The following is a 5,715-nucleotide window of genomic DNA, read 5'->3' on the forward strand; positions in this document are numbered from 1 at the left end:
GAAAGGTGATGAGAAAGGTGAGAACCCTAAACCTCACATACATACCTTGATAACAAATTGCCTTCAAATGACTTTAATTGCTTTTGAATTTTTTGACTAAAATAAGATATCTGAAAGGAAATGATGCTAAATAAGTTTAAAGGGGTTTAACCAAGTTTAAATGTTACCTCTTATCCACAGGATAGTTAATAGCAATCTGATCAAAAGAGGCATTTCTGATGGGACCCCCCCCCCCCCCATGTTCACAAAGATGCAAAGATGAGTAGGGTCATCACAAGAATGCTGCACTCCATTCAATAGAATCGGAGTATTGGAAATTGAAAAGCACAGTGATTGGCTATCTCACATTTAACGGTAAATTGAACAATGATTGTCATGCTGTTGGGATCCTCAGTCGAGAAAACGGCAGGATGTGTCCTAATTCCATGCACCATCACCATCACACGAAAGATAAAGAATTACACTGCTCCCAGTCCAATAAATGAGCTCTCATTATACACTCTTTGTTTTGTCAATTTATTTTATTATTTTAATTATTTAAAGGGAACCTATCATCACATTTGCACATGTACAGCCAGTGATAGGTTCATACAGAGCTCTATGCACTTACTGACCCCCTTCTTTTAGCTAAAAATAGTTTGCTAACATCCCCATAAATCACCTTTTATCTCATATTACCTGGTATTAGAGAGGGCGTGTCCTGCTTGGCCCGTCCCTCCCATATACTCCTCCCCACACCTTATGCCTCCTTACTGGTCACAGTTTATGTCAAGTGATCAGAGTGACATCATCTCAGGTCCTTTAGACTCTTAATAATAGCAAACTTTACCCCATGCATGTATCTGACCACATAAAGTCATAGCAGCCACCGTGGACTTCTACTCCTCTCCATCCACCATGGAGGCTGCTGTGATCTGATGTAATCACATACATGGGGTGCAGTTTGCTATTCTCACAAGTCTAAAGGTCCTGTGATGATGTCACTGGTCACATGTCATGAATGTAACACAAGGTACCGTGTAAAAAGATTGGTACAATATTTCCCATCTGTACATAGAGCTTTATATGTCTGTAGTTGGATAGTAGCAGACGGTCCCTAAGTACAAGGAGGCAGAGCAGTGATGTGAAGAGACACAGAGCTGTCAGTCAGAATAATGGGGCGTGGCTTACTGGTATCTCTGGCTCTTCTCCTCTCTCAGAAGAGTCAGAAAAGCTAATTTGCATATCAGAAAAATGGCTGCAATTAAGGTACAGGGCTCCACTGGCAGCTAATTTTAAGATAATACGGGGAGGACTTGTAACCCTTTATCAGCAGACATTGTTAGTCCGGGGGGCAAAATATGGTGACAGGTCCTCTTTAAATATTATTATTTAATTCTAAAAAAAAAAATTGCAGTGCCTTAACCTGACAATTCTGTAATTTCTTAGCGGACATGATGAAAAGCATAAAGTTCCTTGTTTTTGTTTTCCAGGGCAGAATCGGTGCCAGATTGCTGTTCTATAGATAACAGAGAGGGGACAGTTAAGAACTGACAAGATATAGTGAGTAAAAGGTCAACAGCTGGCAGTGGTAACATATGGTAACTGGATCTTATTATATTAGCTTTATAATCTATGTTTTGTCTCAATGCTTCTTCCTAAGGCTCTTATTTGTAAGAAGTGAAATTTGCGTCCTCCCGCTCACTTAAAAGATGAACTTGGGCATTACTTAGATGGACGCTTGGCTATATGAGACATTTTACATCTCTCTCATGTACGAGAAATAGATCTGCACTTTCTGTGGAAAGTCATAATATAATATGAGCCAGGGTACAGATAGATAAAACCTCATCAGTTGACATAGCTGAGATTTACTGGATGCCATCCAATGAACCCAGCGTAATACATGGAATATTTAATTTTTAATTTTCTTACTGATTATTGATTAGGAGCCAAGTTTGGGTCATACTGGGTGGGTGGCAGAATTATTTGTTTGATTATTTAAATATTATTATTATTGATGTTGTTGTTGTTAAATTCTAAAGTTCCTTATTTGTGTTCCAATTAATTTCCAGTTCAGAATCGGCGCAGATTCCCTCTAAATATAAAATTCAAAAAAGAAAAGTTAAAAATGAAATGATTTAAAATGGTTAAAACAAGATGAAAACATTTTAAATTTAAAACACCCCCTTAGCTATTTTTATATAGAAATACATAAAATCACAGTTTGCCTGTGAAGCACACAGGGTGCCCCAGATTCAGGGATTTCAGAGAAAATTCAACTTTCCTTTTTATGCAAATAAACTTCTGGGGCACTAGGGGTAGGTGTCTTCCTGCTGGTGCACCTACCTTCTTCTGTCTACAACTTCTTTTTTGCTAGGGTTTTCAGTCTATGGGGCAGATTTACTTACCCGGTCCATTCGTGATCCAGCGGTGCGTTCTCTGTGGTGGATTCGGGTCCGGCCGGGATTCATTAAGGCAGTTCCTCCGACGTCCACCAGGTGGCGCTGCTGCATGAAGAGCATCGGAACGCACTCAAGCTCACCGGCCTATTCCTAGTGAAGGTAAGTGCAAGCTCCGCAACACTTTTTTTTAAAAAAATGCGGCGGTTTTTCCGAATCCATTGGGTTTTCGTTCGGTCATGCCCCCCGATTTCCATCGTGTGCATGCCAGCGCCGAAAATCGGTGCAAATCGGAAATATTCGGGTAACACGTCGGGAAAACGCGAATCAGGCCCTTAGTAAATGACCCCCAATGGGTAAAAGTCATCATATTCCCCAACACAGCAGCTCAAGACACACTGGAGTTACTGAAAAGTTCTGGCCTTGTGCCTCAGGATAAAATCAGATTTCAGCTATAACCTGCACCAGGAGAGGGCAACTGTGTCAAACCTATAGCTATAAGAAGTGGTTAGTAAATGTTGAAAACACAAGTTCAATTTTAGAGAGATTCAGTGTCAGATACAGAGAGGACATGATTTTGAGAACATTGGCCCACATTTATCAAAAACTGCACTATGGGGGAGATTTATCATAAGTCACTTAGAGCAGAACTGTTCTAGTTGCCCATGGCAACCAATCAGAGCTCAGCTTTTAGTTTCCCCGCAGCTGTTTATAAAATAAAAGCTGAGCTCTGATTGGTTTCCATGGGCAACTAGAACAGTTTTACCTCAGACACTTCTGATAAATCTCGAATAGTGCAGGATTTCGGACAGTGGGATTTCTAGTGCTGAATTTTGTGTCGCATGGGGTATAGTGCGGCTGCAACTTTTATAAATACATGTGCAAGCAGTTTGCTCTGAAATGAACTTGCACAGTCAGACAAAAAACTGGTGCAGGAGCTTTAATAACTGTGAGCCAGTGTATATAAATAAATATAATAGCAGAAAAACACTGGGACTTATTTACTAAGGGTTCGTGGATGCATTGTCGTCGGACAAACGGTTTTGCACTGCTGTGACAGGTATTTAACAGGGGTTTTTGGCGCACACGATCAGATTTCGGTGCAGTTGTGCTGGCTTTCATGTGACAGAAATCGGGGGGCGTGCCATCGGACGAACCAACAGATTCGGAGGGGCCCGGGATTTAACTTTCATATTGCACTTACATGCACCAGGAAGAAGAAGGAGAACTCTGTCAGATCTGAGCGGGGAAGCGACACATGCAGGATATCGGGCGCACGATCTTAGTGAAGTGCGCCACACGGCATGATCGCCGGACAATGCACTTTCTGCGACGGGTGAGTAAATAAGCCCCACTGTGTTAGAATGGCAATTTCTTCTACCTCACAAAAAAAGAGTTGTCAAAAAAGTAATATGTATTGCATTATGATCCTACGCCCATACTACCTCACATTCATCCCCTACATTTGGTAGGCTATCAGGACCCAGGTGTTATGTAGAAAACCAGACTACACTAGGTGTGTCTGTAGTCTGTTACTATAGAGATAGATAATTGTTAAAATAAAGCTGTACACAAAATGCTTCATTTACCAATAAATGTAAATGATTTCCTAAAACCTTAGGCTACATTCACATGAATTTGTGACCGCCGTCCCATAGCACGGCGGGCACAGGTTGGCGCTTGGGAGAGGAGGAAGAGGAGGAGAGGGGAGCATTGCTCATCCGGCCCCTCTCCATGAGGATGTATGGTGCACAGCACCGTATTCCGGGTAAAGATAGGACATGTGCAATCTTTCTCCCGGGTATGGAACGGTACGGCACCATACCACTCCATATGGTGCCATGTGCCCATTGCCAACCTATATATACTCTGTAAATACGCCGGTCGTATATACGTCCCCCAACGGCCGTGTGAATATAGCCTTACAGTTTTCATACCAGAAACAGCCTCACAAGAGATTCCCCTCCTTCTCTGTAGAGATCACTTCTCGTCAGTGATTTATCATCATAGGCTAGTACAATAAAAAGAAACTTCTCTGTTCTAAAGCTCGAGGCAGATAACACATGGAGGTAGATGTGGAGGCATTCCTGTTCCCATCTGTAAAGTCAAATCACAAGTGTAAAATTTCATTGGACAGATGTGATCTACTTTTTGTAGCAGGATTAGAGAGCCAGGAGCAAAAGGTTGGCGAACCAGATGTGGTCTGTGAACCAATTATGACCATCCTGGTCATAGACTGGATGTAGATAGACACTGAAATATGTTCTCCTAATCTTCTCGTTGCTTTAATTTGCTCCCCTGTAAAAATACAGGTTCCGAAAAATCGTCTTATACAAGGAAAGTCCCCCCCCCCCCTCCAGCAATAATCCCAGAATCCCCTTCCACAAGCAGGTACATACATACAATAACATCAGTGCTGTTCTCCAGACTCCGCGGTGACCCTTACATAGAGGACGACAGATTGTGGTAATTTTTCAAACATATTGAGCATATGTGCCGCGGTGACAATAATTAAAGGATAATTTCAGAGGTAACATTGCTGAGTTTGTCAACTCTGAGTTTGTTGAAGTAGTCATGCAGCACCGTGTGTGTCTGGAGTTTTCCATAGCCTTCTATTCTCATGGAGGTCAACCGCCTGAGATACAGAAACTTATCTTCATTAGGAAGTGAATAGCAGGGGACAAATGTTGTAGAATTTTGTTACATAATTTTAATACAGAAATTCAACTTTATTTTCAGAAATGGAGAAAAGACTTATGGGTAAAAAAACAACAAAAAAAAACAATAAACCAAACCTTGGAAAGAGGTTCCAGTTGGATAGCAGAACCCGACCACTAACATCCGGCACCAATCGCGGGTGTAAACCCTTTAAATGTTGGCTGCATAGATTGTGGGTTACTGGCTGAGCCCAAACGGAGAACCCAAACTTTTGGTTGAAGTCCGAGTTTGGGATCGGGCAACGGGTCAGCTCACCCCTACTACTGTATTTATATTGCATTGGATGATGTCACAAAATCAATTTCATTAAAATTTTAGGTCCAAACTTTACCAAAGTTCTATTGTGTGCCAGATATTAAACATATGTCTTCTATAGTTGCAAAAGTGGGCCGTGGTGCAAATGTTATTCTACCATCTGTCTACATGAAATTGCTTACATTCCCAGGTATTTAAAGGAAATCTATCAGCAGTATTAACCATATAAAACTGCAGACAGTGTTAGGCATTGTGTGATCATACCTTGTGTATATTCCAGGGTTGTTGCTGGACTTGATGAAATTTTGTACAATTGTGTGTAAGATCTTCACCAAGCACAGCATGGCCCCTCCCTTCTTCT

General features: G+C 41.5%; 1 long non-coding RNA gene across 1 annotated transcript; it reads left to right on the plus strand.

The window, feature by feature from the left end:
* The first annotated feature begins 268 nt into the window (after positions 1 to 268).
* Positions 269 to 2,428, plus strand: LOC140120692 (uncharacterized). The gene is made up of 3 exons (XR_011853951.1): positions 269 to 354; positions 1,473 to 1,542; positions 2,360 to 2,428. It is a non-coding gene; the product is annotated as an uncharacterized lncRNA (long non-coding RNA).
* Positions 2,429 to 5,715: the final 3,287 nt, after the last annotated feature.

Source organism: Engystomops pustulosus, chromosome 3 (genome assembly GCF_040894005.1).
Source record: "Engystomops pustulosus chromosome 3, aEngPut4.maternal, whole genome shotgun sequence".
Lineage (NCBI taxonomy): Eukaryota > Metazoa > Chordata > Amphibia > Anura > Leptodactylidae > Engystomops > Engystomops pustulosus.